Genomic DNA, 14,886 nt, shown 5'->3' on the forward strand with positions numbered 1-14,886 from the left:
CAATTTGATTAATGCCTGGTGATATGGAGGGTTGGTTTATGGTTCTGGGGTTTGAGTAAGGAGACAAAGCTGAACGATGAGTTATGTCTATGCTGTCTGACTATGTGTGTCTTTGCTATTAAAGGAACTCAGTTGCATTGTAAGGGGGCTCTCAGAGAATTCATGGTTAGACACTGAATCAATCTGAGAGTCACAGGGTTGTGATAGAGCTCATATAATTAAAGATGGACTTTGATAACTAACTCTGACTTGTGTGTGTGGTTTGCTCCCATGATTTGGTAAATAGAGGAAATTTCCACGACACCAAAGTTCTCAATTGGTACAAAATATATAGAGTACCGCACACACTACAATTACTTAGGTTTAAAAATAAGCTCAACTGGACACCTTAATGAGGCAGTGAATGAACTGAGAGAGAAAGCACGCAGGACATTCTACGCCATGAAAAAGCAAATGCAACTTGAAATACCTATTAAAATTTGGCTAAAACGAATTGAATATGTCATTGAACCAATTGCACTTTATGGCAGCGAGGTGTGGGGTCCACTTGCAAAACAAGATTTCATCAAATGGGACAAGCACCCAATTGAAACCCTGCATGCAGATTATCCTACATGTCCAGAGGAAAACTACAAACAATGCATGCAGGGCAGTATCCACTAATAATAAAAACTCAAAAAAGAGCAATTAAGTTTTGGAAGCATCTAAAATACAGTGACCCCCTCTCATATCATTACCAAGCCCTGCAATGCCAAGAGCTGAACAAAGAAAAGAGTCCCCTCATCCAGCTGGTCCTGGGGCTGAGTTCACAAACCTGTTCTACTAACACACTGAGGCCTCAGGACCCTCACCCAGCTGGTCCTGGGGCTGAGTTCACAAACCTGTTCTACTAACACACTGAGGCCTCAGGACCCTCACCCAGCTGGTCCTGGGGCTGAGTTCACAAACCTGTTCTACTAACACACTGAGGCCTCAGGACCCTCACCCAGCTGGTCCTGGGGCTGAGTTCACTAACCTGTTCTACTAACGCACTGAAGCCCCAGGACCAGAATATCCAATCAATCAGGATAAACCAAATTACAACACAGTCAAATCAAAACTATATTGCTTATTGGGAAACACAAGCACAAACACAAAGCAAAATTGCGGTGCTATCTGTCCCTACACTGTGGCTAAATATTTGACCATGGTTACTGATCAAAACCTTAGAATAACATTGACAAAGCACAGGCTCAGTGAGCACAGCCTTGCCATTGAGAAGGGTAGACACAGGAAAACCTGGCTCCCTGTAGAGGAAACGCTGTGCAACTACTGCACAACAGCAGAACCTGAGACGGAGCTGCATTTCCTGACAAAATGTAAAATATATAAAACAATTAGAGAGTGTAATTTCCCCAAATTTGAAACCCTTATTCAAGGTTTCATGAGGTTTCACTCTCATTACTCTGATGAGAGTAAGCTACCCGTCCTGTTGGGGGAGGACGCAGAGAGCTGTGGGTTGGCAGCACTACATTGCTCTCTGCCATAAGTTGAGGGACAGTGTCTGACAGACCAATCAACCTGCACATGTCCTCTACTGTATGCTTATTGTTATTGTTGAATGTATGGTTATTTTGACACTTGGTTATTGTTGTTACTGTTGTCCCGTTGACAATTTTGATTCTAATTTTTTATATTGTAAATATCCAAAATAAGCTTTGGCAATATGTACATTGTTACGTCATGCCAATAAAGCAAATTGAATTTAATTGAATTGAGTTGAATTGAGAGAGAGAGATACAGACAGAGAGAATGAGAGATATAAAGATAGACAGAGATAATGAGAGAGAGAGATAGACAAAACAGAGCGCCAATGAACGGTTAAATAGAAATGTGTGATTAACACTGCGTACCCTTGGGCTGTCCTGAATATATAGATCTAGGCAATTTTCTGCATGATTTCAACTGGCATCTTCCGTAATTAGTTTGTGCAGCCTTTAGCCGCAGGAACAAACAGGCTCGCAGGTGATACCCAGTCAGTGATATAGTGGCCATCTAAAGGTCAGGGTACCACGGTGAGAAAGAAAGTGCTGGAAAACTTTGTAGAGGAAGGGAGAGGAGGAGAGGTGGGTGGAGGGAGAGGTGGGTGGAGGTGTGACAGGGGATCGGGGGACTGTGACACAAACAGACGTACACAATGGGTTCAGTGAGGGAGGAGAGAATCAGGGGCATTATTCTGTGATCGTATGGTGCTGTAGAAGGCTGTATGTGTGTCTCTTTCTCTATGTACACTACCGTTCAAAAGTTTGGGATCACTTAGAAATGTATTCCATTAAAGAATCTGCCGTTTCCAGATACAACATGAACAATGTCTAAACTGTATTTCTGATCATTTTGATGTCATTTTAATGTACCATTTTTTTTTGCTTTTCTTTCAAAAACAAGGACATTTCTAAGTGACCCTAAACTTTTGAACGGTAGTGTACATATGCCAGTTTGTGTGTATTTGTGTGTGTGTGTGCGTATGGACTGCATGATGTGTGTAAGTATATGTTTGTTTGTGTGACAGACAGAAAGAGAAAGAAAGAGAGAGAACGAGAGAAAGAGATAAAGAGAGAGAGAACGAGAGAAAGAGATAAAGAGAGAGAGCGAGAGACAGAGAAAGAGAGAGCAAAAGCAAGAGAATGAGAGAGAGAGAATTGAATTGAGAGAGAAAGAGCGAGAGATAAAGAGAGAGAGTATGTGTGTGTACAGTATGCTTGTGTGTGTCTCTGTTTCAGCGTGTGTCTGTTTGTGTGTCTGTGTATGTCTCCACCGCGGGGAGTCTTGTTCTCAGTGCTCCTGGCACCCAGTGGTGAAGGCAGCTGGCCTGATAGTAGACAGAGACCTCACACAGTGTCTGGTAACTTGGTGCTTACACACCCGATTACACACTCACACACTCCCCATGTCCAAGCCTGTATGTCTCACTCTAGCACAGTGTCTAAGTAGCATAGTAATAAGGTCATGAACCCTTTACTGCCCTCGCTCCCTGTGTATTTTGTTTCTCTCTTTCTCTCTCCTTCTCTCTCTCTCTCTCTCTCTGTCTCTCTCTCTTTCTCTCTCGCTCTCTCACTGCTACTGTAGTCAACACAATAAGAGCAGTATCACAAAAGCGATGAGTGAAGAGTGGTATTAAAAATTCCTCAAAGTCAGTCTCCCTAGCTAGTCCCTCCTGTCTCCATCTGTCAATGTGCTTTAGGGTGTCTTGGTCTGTTTCCACATTTACACCGTGACAACCACATATGGACATAGAGAATCAAGATGGCGCCGACAGACATGGCAGCTCTGCTTCTAGCTCCTAAGCAAATTTTTTTTGTTGTTGTTGTGTTATTTCTTACTTTATTAGCCCAGAAAGTTCTTTGAGTTATTACATTCAACCGGAAATAACTTTTGGATATCAGGGAAATGGTAACTCACCAGCATTACAACTAACTCACCAGGAATACAACTTTCCAGAATTCGATCCTTTGTTCGAACCCTCCAGGGCGATTGAACTTATCTCAGAGGCTGCCGGCAGAGAAGAGGTATTTGGAGTGGACTTCTAGTCCAACTCAGGAGGCGTGCACATCATCCACCACTTCCGAGTATATTACTCACTAATGTTTAGTCTCCGGACAATAAAGTAGATGAGCTCAGGGCGAGGATCTCCTTCCAGAGAGACATCAGGGGCTGTAACATACTCTGTTTCACTGAATCATGGATCTTTCCGGATATACTGTCCCCTCCAAACAGCCAGCTGGGTTCTCAATACAGTGCGTAGACAGGAATAAAGAACTCTCCGGAAAGAAGAAAGGCGAGGGTGTATGTTTCATGATTAACTACTCATGGTGTGATTGTGATAACGTACAGAAACTCAGGTCCTTTTGTTCATTCGACCTAAAATACCTCACAATCAAATGCTGACAGTATTATCTCCCAAGATAAATATTTCTGGATATATAGTCACAGCCGTTTCTATTCCCCCTCAAGCAGATTCCACAATGGCCCTCAAGGAACTACACTGGACTTTGTGCAAACTGGAAACCACATATCCCGATGCCACATTTATTGTAGCTGGGGATTTTAACAAAGCAAATTTGAGGAAAACGCTAAAGAAGTTCTATCAACACATTGACTGGAGTACTCGCTCCGCTAAAACACTCGACCACCACTACTCCAATTTCCAGGATGCCAACAAGGCCCCCAGCCCTCCCTTCGGCAAATTAGATCATGACTCCATTTTGCTCATCCCTTCCTATAGGCAGAAACTCAAACAGGAAGTACCCGTGCTAAGGTCTATTCAACATCTATTCTACATGGTTCAAGATTGTTTTGATCATGCGGACTGGGATATGTTCCGGGTAGCCTCTGAGAATGACATTGACGTACACACTGAAACAGTGATTGAGTTCATCAGGATGTGTATAGCGGATGTGGTTCCCACTGTGACTATTAAAACCTACCCAAATCAGAAACCGTGGATAGATGGCAGCATTCGCGCAAAACTGAAATTGCGAACCACCACATTTAACCGGGCCGCCCCCAGGTGGTGAATGTATGAAACAATGCCTCCAATTCGCTGATCCTCAACACAGGGGCTTCACAAGGGTGTGCGTTCAGCTCCCTCCTGTACTCCCTGTTCACCCATGACTGCATGGTCATGCAAACCTACAACTCAGTCATCAAGTTTGCAGACGACACAACAGTTGTAGGCCTGATTACCAACGAGAAAGCCTACATGGAGGTTATGTGAGGGCCCTGGTGGAGTGGTGCCAGGAAAACAACCTCTCACTCAACGTCAACAAAACAAAACAAAGTAGATGATTGTGGACATTGGGAAACAGCAGATGGAGCACCCCCCTATCCACAACAACCGGACCGCAGTGGAGAAGGTAAAAAGCTTCAAGTTCCTCAGCGTACACATCACCAATGATCTGAAATTGTCCACCCACACAGACAGTGTGGTAAAGAAGGCGCAACAGCCTCTCATCAACCTCAGGAGGCTGAAGAAATTTGGCTTGGCCCCTAAGACCCTCACAAACTTTTACAGATGCACAATCGAGAGCATCCTCTCGGGCTGTATCACCGCCTGGTACGGCAACTGCACCGCCCGCATCACAGGGGGCACACTACCTGCCCCCCAGGACACCTACAGCACCCGATGTCACAGGAAGGCCAAAAAGATAATTAGGGACATCAACCATCCCAGCCAAGGCCTGTTCACCCTGCTACCATCCAGAAGGTGAGGTCAGTACAGGTGCATCAAAGCTGGGACCAAGAGTCTGAAAAACAGCTTATCTCTCAAGGCCAACAGACTGTTAAATAGCCATCACTAGCCGGCTACCACCCGGTTACGTATCCCTGCACCGTAGAGGCTGCTGCCCTATATACATAGACATTAACCACTATTCATTATTCACTATTCACTTTTAATAATGTTTACATACCTCTTTACTCATTTCATATGTATATACTGTAGTCTATTCTACTGTATTTATTCAATGCCACTCCGACATTGCTCGTCCTAATATTTATATATTTCTTAACTCAATTCTTTTACTTTAGATTTGTGTGTATTGTTGTGAATTGCTACATACTAATGCACTGTTGGAGCTAGGAACACAAGCATTTCGCTACACCCGCAATAGCATCTGCTAAATATGTGTATGTGAATAATATGATTTGATTTGATTTGAAATGGGATTTGTGACCGTTGAGTTTGGGGCGGCCAGTGTCATCATGGGCTCAGAGAAACAGAATCTGTATTCTATCTAGGTGACGTATATCTAGGCATGCCTGTGTTCCGCATTCTGACAGCTCAATTACTGCTTACTAAATGAAGGGCCTTGGCTTTGCCAGCTCTGCCGGGTGCACAGCGTACCCTATAGCAAGCATGCTGAGCAGCCAAATAGAAATTATCTATACAATTAATGGATTAAGGGACACTACGGTGAGCAAACAATTCATTACTCGGCCAATGACATTCTGTCACTTTCTATCCACTACCTTCACAAATAACAGAAGGGGACGGTGTAGGGCTACATTGTCTGGTTCATCTCTCACTGAGGGATATTGGCATCCTATGTGTCGGGAGAGGCAAAATGAAGCCTCTAAAATCAGACTTTGGATGTCTTTAAGTTGCTGGGTTGTTTCTATTTTTTTGTTTTGCCAAGCTAATGAATAGTTCAGAAATCCTCTTTGTGTTATCATCTCCTTTAATCGTGAACTTATCACGAATTCAGCTCTCCCAGAGAGGGATGGCAGCCAAGCCAGGGAGATAAGCCGCCACTTAAAGACATCAAGATATTTAGCTTAGTTGTTGATAAAATGTCCTGCACGTTTCACTGTTGATAAAACACCCTGAACGTTTCACTGTTGATAAAACGCCCTGAACATTTCACTGTTGATAATACGCCCTCCACGTTTCACTGTTGATAAAACGCCCTGAACGTTTCACTGTTGATAAAACGCCCTGAACATTTCACTGTTGATAAAACGCCCTGAACATTTCACTGTTGATAAAACGCCCTGAACATTTCACTGTTGATAAAACGCCCTCCACGTTTCACTGTTGATAAAACGCCCTGAACGTTTCACTGTTGATAAAACGCCCTGAACATTTCACTGTTGATAAAACGCCCTCCACGTTTCACTGTTGATAAAACGCCCTGAACGTTTCACTGTTGATAAAACGCCCTGAACATTTCACTGTTGATAAAACACCCTGAACGTTTCACTGTTGATAAAACGACCTGAACGTTTCACTGTTGATAAAACGACCTGAACGTTTCACTGTTGATAAAACGCCCTGAAAGTTTCACTGTTGATAAAACGCCCTACACGTTTCACTGTTGATAAAACGCCCTCCATGTTTCACTGTTGATAAAACACCCTGAACGTTTCACTGTTGATAAAACGCCCTGAACATTTCACTGTTGATAATACGCCCTCCACGTTTCACTGTTGATAAAACGCCCTCCACGTTTCACTGTTGATAAAACACCCTCAACGTTTCACTGTTGATAACACGCCCTGAATGTTTCACTGTTGATAAAACGCCCTCCACGTTTCACTGTTGATAAAACGCCCTGAACATTTCACTGTTGATAAAACGCCCTCCACGTGTCACTGTTGATAAAACGCCCTGCACGTGTCACTGTTGATAAAACGCCCTCCACGTTTCACTGTTGATAAAACGCCCTGAACGTTTCACTGTTGATAAAACGCCCTCCACGTTTCACTGTTGATAAAACGCCCTCCACGTTTCACTGTTGATAAAACGCCCTCCACGTTTCACTGTTGATAAAACACCCTGAATGTTTCACTGTTGATAAAACGCCCTGAACATTTCACTGTTGATAAAACGCCCTGAAAGTTTCACTGTTGATAAAATGCCCTGAACGTTTCACTGTTGATAAAACACCCTCAACGTTTCACTGTTGATAAAACGCCCTCCACGTTTCACTGTTGATAAAACGCCCTGAACTTTTCACTGTTGATAAAACGACCTGAACGTTTCACTGTTGATAAAACGCCCTCCACGTTTCACTGGTGATAAAACGCCCTGAACATTTCACTGTTGATAAAACGCCCTGAACTTTTCACTGTTGATAAAACGCCCTGAACTTTTCACTGTTGATATAACGCCCTGAACGTTTCACTGTTGATAAAACGCCCTCCACGTTTCACTGGTGATAAAACGCCCTGAACTTTTCACTGTTGATAAAACGCCCTGAACTTTTCACTGTTGATAAAACGCCCTGAACATTTCACTGTTGATAATACGCCCTCCACGTTTCACTGTTGATAAAACGCCCTGAACGTTTCACTGTTGATAAAATGCCCTGAACATTTCACTGTTGATAAAACGCCCTGAACATTTCACTGATGATAAAACGCCCTGAACATTTCACTGTTGATAAAACGCCCTCCACGTTTCACTGTTGATAAAACGCCCTGAACGTTTCACTGTTGATAAAACGCCCTGAACATTTCACTGTTGATAAAACACCCTGAACGTTTCACTGTTGATAAAACGACCTGAACGTTTCACAGTTGATAAAACGACCTGAACGTTTCACTGTTGATAAAACACCCTGAAAGTTTCACTGTTGATAAAACGCCCTACACGTTTCACTGTTGATAAAATGCCCTCCATGTTTCACTGTTGATAAAACGACCTGAACGTTTCACTGTTGATAAAACGCCCTGAACATTTCACTGTTGATAATACGCCCTCCACGTTTCACTGTTGATAAAACGCCCTCCACGTTTCACTGTTGATAAAACGCCCTGAACATTTCACTGTTGATAAAACGCCCTCCACGTGTCACTGTTGATAAAACGCCCTGCACGTGTAACTGTTGATAAAACGCCCTCCACGTTTCACTGTTGATAAAACGCCCTGAACGTTTCACTGTTGATAAAACGCCCTGAACGTTTCACTGTTGATAAAACGCCCTCCACGTTTCACTGTTGATAAAACGCCCTCCACGTTTCACTGTTGATAAAACGCCCTCCACGTTTCACTGTTGATAAAACACCCTGAATGTTTCACTGTTGATAAAACGCCCTGAACATTTCACTGTTGATAAAACGCCCTGAAAGTTTCACTGTTGATAAAATGCCCTACACGTTTCACTGTTGATAAAACACCCTCAACGTTTCACTGTTGATAAAACGCCCTCCACGTTTCACTGTTGATAAAACGCCCTGAACTTTTCACTGTTGATAAAACGACCTGAACGTTTCACTGTTGATAAAACGCCCTCCACGTTTCACTGGTGATAAAACGCCCTGAACTTTTCACTGTTGATAAAACGCCCTGAACTTTTCACTGTTGATAAAACGCCCTGAACTTTTCACTGTTGATATAACGCCCTGAACGTTTCACTGTTGATAAAACGCCCTCCACGTTTCACTGGTGATAAAACGCCCTGAACTTTTCACTGTTGATAAAACGCCCTGAACTTTTCACTGTTGATAAAACGCCCTGAACATTTCACTGTTGATATAACGCCCTGAACGTTTCACTGTTGATAAAACGCCCTGCATGTTTCACTGTTGATAAAACGCCCTGCACATGTCACTGTTGATAAAACGCCCTCCACGTTTCACTGTTGATAAAACGCCCTCCACGTTTCACTCATTTCACTTATTTTCTCTCCCATTGTTGGTGTTTTATGTCCAGCGACATTCAGGCTGACCTTCTCCTAAGGGAAAATGAGCCAATTCAGCAGGAGGAATAAAGATTAGCTGGTCTGACTGGCGACTTGGAGGAACGGGAGGAACAAACCTACAAAACTATCGCCACTGAGAATGATCAATGACATCATTAACCCTGAGCCAAGGTACTTTGCCTTTTTCCCTTCCTGTTTCAGCCCCTAATGTTTCCGCACACACAAACAGGAGTAATCTCATCTCACACACCTACACACACGGACAGAGAGAAAAAGAGAGAGAGAGACACTCACACACACACAGGGAAAGTGGCTGTGGAATATTGCCTGCCTATTTCAAGGTGTAATTTGCAATACTGTCCACAGAAAAACTCGTAATACATCATTTACAGCCAGAAGCAGTGATCTACACAGGATAGTTGTATTTTTTTATTTAACTTGGCAAGTCAGTTAAGAACAAATTCATATTTACAAATGACGGTCTACCTCAGCGGATGCTGGGATAATTATGCGCCGCCCTATGGGACTCCCAATCACGGCTGGTTGTAATGTAGCCTGGCATCAAACCAGGGTCTGTAGTGATGACTCTAGCACTCGGGTGCCCCAGTTAGGAAGCCCCGTTTTATTGACATATGAATACATGAATCACATCAATGATCCACCGTGTACAGATGTTTTAGTAGCTCAGGATTATAATTATATGATATTATTAGTCAATATATATTTTTTTGTTTAAAAAAATCATTTTAAAGAAATAGCTGGATGTCCTGACACGTTCTAACTTATACTTTAACTTTATAATCATTTGAAGTATTACACTACATTAAAAGTATATTATGTACTGTATTGTTGAATTTGAAGTCTCTCTAATCAACAGTCTGTCTTTGGATGCGTCCCAAATGGTAGCCTATTTCCTATATACACTACGTGACCAAAAGTATGTGGACACCTGCTCGTGTCATTCCAAAATCATGAGTATTAATACGGAGTTGGTCCCCCCCTTTGCTGCTATAACAGCCTACACTCTTCTGGGAAGGCTTTCCACTGAATGTTGGAACATTGCTGCGGGGATTTGCTTCCATTCAGCCACAAGACCATTAGTGAGGTCGGGCATGGATTTTGGGGAGATTAGGCCTGGCTCGCTGTCGGCAATTCATGGCGAAGGTGTTCGATGGGGTTGAGGTCAGGGCTATGTACAGGCCAGTCAAGTTCTTCCACACCGATCTCAACAAGACATTTCTGTATGAACCTCGCTTTGTGCATGGGGGCAATGTCATGCTGAAACATGAAAGGGCCTTCCCCAAACTGTTGCCACAAAGTTGGAAGCACAGAAGTGTCTTCACTGGAACTAAGGGGCCTAGCCCGAACCATAAAAAACAGCCCCAGACCATTATTCCTCCTCCACCAAATTTACATTTGGAACTACGGTAAGCGTTGGGAAAGGTAGCGTTCTCCTGGCATCCGCCAAACCCAGATTAATCTGTCGGACTGTCAGATGGTGATGCGTGATTCAACATTCCAGAGAACTTGTTCCCACTGCTCCAGAGTCCTTTGGCGGTGAGATTTACACCACTTCAGCCGACACTTGGCATTGCACATTTTGATCTTAGGCTTGTGTGCTGCTGCTCGGCCATGAAAACCCATTTCATGAAGCTCTCGACTAACAGTTCTTATGCTGACGTTGCTTCCAGAGGCAGTTTGGAACTCGGTAATGAGTGTTGCAACTGAGGACAGACGATTTGTACTCACTGTGCACTTCAGCACTCGGCGGTGCTATGTTGAAAGTCACTGAGCACTACAGTAAGGCCATTCAACTGCCAATGTTTGTCTATGGCTGTGTCCATGGCGGTGTGCTCAATTTTATACACCTGTCAGCAACAGGTGTTACTGAAATAGCCGTATCAACTAATTTCAAGGGGTGTCCAGATACACTTGTATATGTAGTGCATTCATTTTCATTAGACCCTGGTCAAAAGTAGCGCACTAAATAGGGAATACATTATCCTTCTAATTAAGTCCAACTGGCAGTGGTTACAGCAGTGTTATACGTTGTGATATCATAAACTGCCTGTGTATATTTAGTCACATCAACACTCGTCCCCACCTCTTCCATGCTTCAAAGACACTGCTAATCAGAGTAAAGTAGTGAAAAAAGTCTGAAGAATGCATCAGCATATGGGCCTAACCATCTGTCTGTTTTTTGTCATGTGGCCATATGGCTCTAGTGTTTTACTTGCGTAATGTAAATGTACTGAGACATGGTGGCACATAAGTCATTTGGTGGAACACAAGGACGTTGTAGTAGACAAAAAACAAGATTTACCAAGAGTGCCTGTGATTCACTTGTTTTGGTATACAGTAGTGAGCTGTTACGCTTTGGTTTGATGGGAGGTTTATCAAAGTTTGCACTTGCCAAATTGGTCACGCTTCATTGGCCAACAGAGAGGCTGTCAAATCGAGTGTTCAAACTGAAAATGATTCAATGACTGCAGCGTTTTAGCATAACCTCTCCATCGAACGCCAATCTGTCACTGATTAATCATCAGCTCAAATTGAATCAAGGTAGAACACTGTAAAAGTCAGGGAACAGGATTACTCCACCAAGAATCATCATACTGTAGCTGCATCAAGGGAATACCTTCAGAATTCAGGATAATTCCTTTCCATACATTTTGACCCTTGACCTACTGTATGAAGCTGAACAAAGCTCTAATTGCATCCCCCTCTGAGGGAACACAACAGCAGCGCTAAGTATGAAACATTTTAGAATGCTATATTAGAAAAACAAGATGAATCAAATCCAACTAAAGAGTGTGAAATGGGTTGAAAAATCCAGGTGGGTTATAAAGTGAAAGGTCCAGACACTCAGGTGGGTTATAAAGTGAAACGTCCAGGCACTCAGGTGGGTTATAAAGTGAAACGTCCAGGCACTCAGGTGGGTTATAAAGTGGAACGTCCAGACACTCAGGTGGGTTATAAAGTGAAAGGTCCAGACACTCAGATGGGTTATAAAGTGAAACGTCCAGGCACTCAGGTGGGTTATAAAGTGGAACGTCCAGACACTCAGGTGGGTTATAAAGTGAAACGTCCAGGCACTCAGGTCGGTTATAAAGTGAAACGTCCAGGCACTCAGGTGGGTTATAAAGTGAAACGTCCAGACACTCAGGTGGGTTATAAAGTGGAACGTCCAGACACTCAGGTGGGTTATAAAGTGAAACGTCCAGGCACTCAGGTGGGTTATAAAGTGGAACGTCCAGACACTCAGGTAGGTTATAAAGTGAAAGGTCCAGACACTCAGGTGGGTTATAAAGTGAAAGGTCCAGACACTCAGGTGGGTTATAAAGTGAAAGGTCCAGACACTCAGGTGGGTTATAAAGTGAAAGGTCCAGACACTCAGGTGGGTTATAAAGTGAAACGTCCAGACACTCAGGTGGGTTATAAAGTGAAAGGTCCAGACACTCAGGTGGGTTATAAAGTGAAACGTCCAGACACTCAGGTGGGTTATAAAGTGAAACGTCCAGACACTCAGGTGGGTTATAAAGTGAAAGGTCCAGACACTCAGGTGGGTTATAAAGTGAAACGTCCAGACACTCAGGTGGGTTATAAAGTGAAAGGTCCAGACACTCAGGTGGGTTTTAAAATGAAACGTGTAGTTATTTTTGATATGCTCTATGCCCAGCAAATAAGCCTTATAAATATATAGTTGAAGTCGGATGTTTACATACACTTAGGTCGGAGTAATTAAAACTCAGGCTAATTGACATAATTTGAGTCAATTGGAGGTGTACCTGTGGATGTATTTCAAGGCCTACCTTCAAACTCAGTGCCTCTTTGCTTGACACCATTGGAAAATCAAAAGAAATCAGCCAAGACCTCAGAAAAAAATTGTAGACCTCCACAAGTCTGGTTCATCCTTGGGAGCAATTTCCAAATGCCTGAAGGTACCACGTTTATCAGTACGAACAATATTACACAAGTATAAACACCATGGGACCACGCAGCCGTCCTACCGCTCAGGAAGGAGACACGTTCTGTCTCCTAGAGATGAACATACTTTGATGCGAAAAGTACAAATCAATCCCAGAACAACAGCAAAGGACCTTGTGAAGATCCTGGAGGAAACAGGTACAAAAGTATCTATATTCACAGTAAAACAAGTCCTATATCGACATAACCTGAAAGTCCACTCAGCAAGGAAGAAGCCACTGCTCCAAAACCGCCATAAAAAAGCCAGACTACGGTTTGTAACTGCACATGGGGACAAATGGAGAAATGTCCTCTGGTCTGATGAAACAAAAATAGAACTGTTTGACCATAATGACCATTTTTATGTTTGGAGGAAAAAGGGGGAGGCTTGCATGCCGAAGAACACCATCCCAACCGTGAAGCACAGGGGTGGCAGCCTCATGTTGTGGGGGTGCTTTGCTGCAGGAGGGACTGGTGCACTTCACAAAATAGATAGCATCATGAGGAAAGGAAAATTAAGTGTATATATTGAAGCAACATCTCAAGACATCAGTCAGGAAGTTAAAGCTTGGTCGCAAGTGGGTCTTCCAAATGGACAATGACGCCAAGCATACTTCCATCTGGCTAAGGTGTATGTAAATGTCTAACTTCAACTGTTTCCATGACAGAACAAACTGATCTGCCACCCGGTATTACTTAGGCAAACAGCAAGCTTAGCTTTAATTAACATTTTTAAAGATCACAACAGGACCTTTCCTAAATATCAAATGTATCTATGTGAATAGTGTATAAGAAGTCATTTTTTTGTCTCTCGGTGTCTTAACAGTAAATGTCTTTCTTATTTTTTATTTCATGTAATATTGTATGTGTGTTGTTGTCTACAACTGTTCTGTATTTGATGTTTTGTGTGAACCCCAGAAAGAGTCACTGCTGCATGAGAAAGACTTAATGGGGATACTAAGAGAAAAGCTGAAACAGTGGTCTTATTAAACAGACACCAGAGACATGGGTCTTATTAGACACATACCAGAGACATGGGTCTTATTAGACAGACTCCAGAGACATGGATCTTATTAGACAGTCCAGAGACAGGGGTCTAATTAGACAGTCCAGAGACATGGGTCTTATTAGACAGTCCAGAGACATGGGTCTTATTAGACAGTCCAGAGACATGGGTCTTATTAGACAGTCCAGAGACATGGGTCTTATTAGACAGTCCAGAGACATGGGTCTTATTAGACAGTCCAGAGACAGGGGTCTTATTAGACAGTCCAGAGACAGGGGTCTTATTAGACACACACCAGAGACGCGGGTATCCTATGGGCATTGATCAGGCCAGTCAGTGTACAGGTTTGCATCACAGCCAGACAAGTAACACGAAAAACAATCAAGAGGTCAATGCTTAATTAATGATGGGGGGGAGGAGGGAAGGGAGAGAGAGAGAGAGAGAGAGAGAGAGAGAGAGAGAGGGACAGAGAGAGAGAGAGAGAGAGGGACAGAGAGAGAGAGAGAGAGAGAGAGAGAGAGAGAGAGAGAGAGAGAGAGACTAACTCAAGACTGTCTGGTCTCCCAGTATGATCCAGAAAAGACAATAAAGACCTGTTGGATAGCACACAACTTGAGCATGGGGCAATTGGAAGGCAGAAGGAAGGGTATGGAAGATGCTGGAAGTTTACGGATCCACAAATGTGGGTCGTCCTAACCAGTCCAGAGACCTCACGCTGGTAGTCTGGGATTGGTT

At 43.2% G+C, this 14,886-nt stretch overlaps 1 protein-coding gene across 1 annotated transcript in view; it reads right to left on the reverse strand.

Moving 5' to 3' along the window:
• Positions 1 to 14,886, reverse strand: part of csmd3b (CUB and Sushi multiple domains 3b) — an 826,488-nt gene that overhangs the window by 384,728 nt on the left and 426,874 nt on the right. The gene's annotated exons all lie outside the window — the stretch shown is intronic.

This window comes from Oncorhynchus mykiss, chromosome 18, assembly GCF_013265735.2.
Source record: "Oncorhynchus mykiss isolate Arlee chromosome 18, USDA_OmykA_1.1, whole genome shotgun sequence".
In the NCBI taxonomy this organism is placed as follows: Eukaryota; Metazoa; Chordata; class Actinopteri; order Salmoniformes; family Salmonidae; genus Oncorhynchus; species Oncorhynchus mykiss.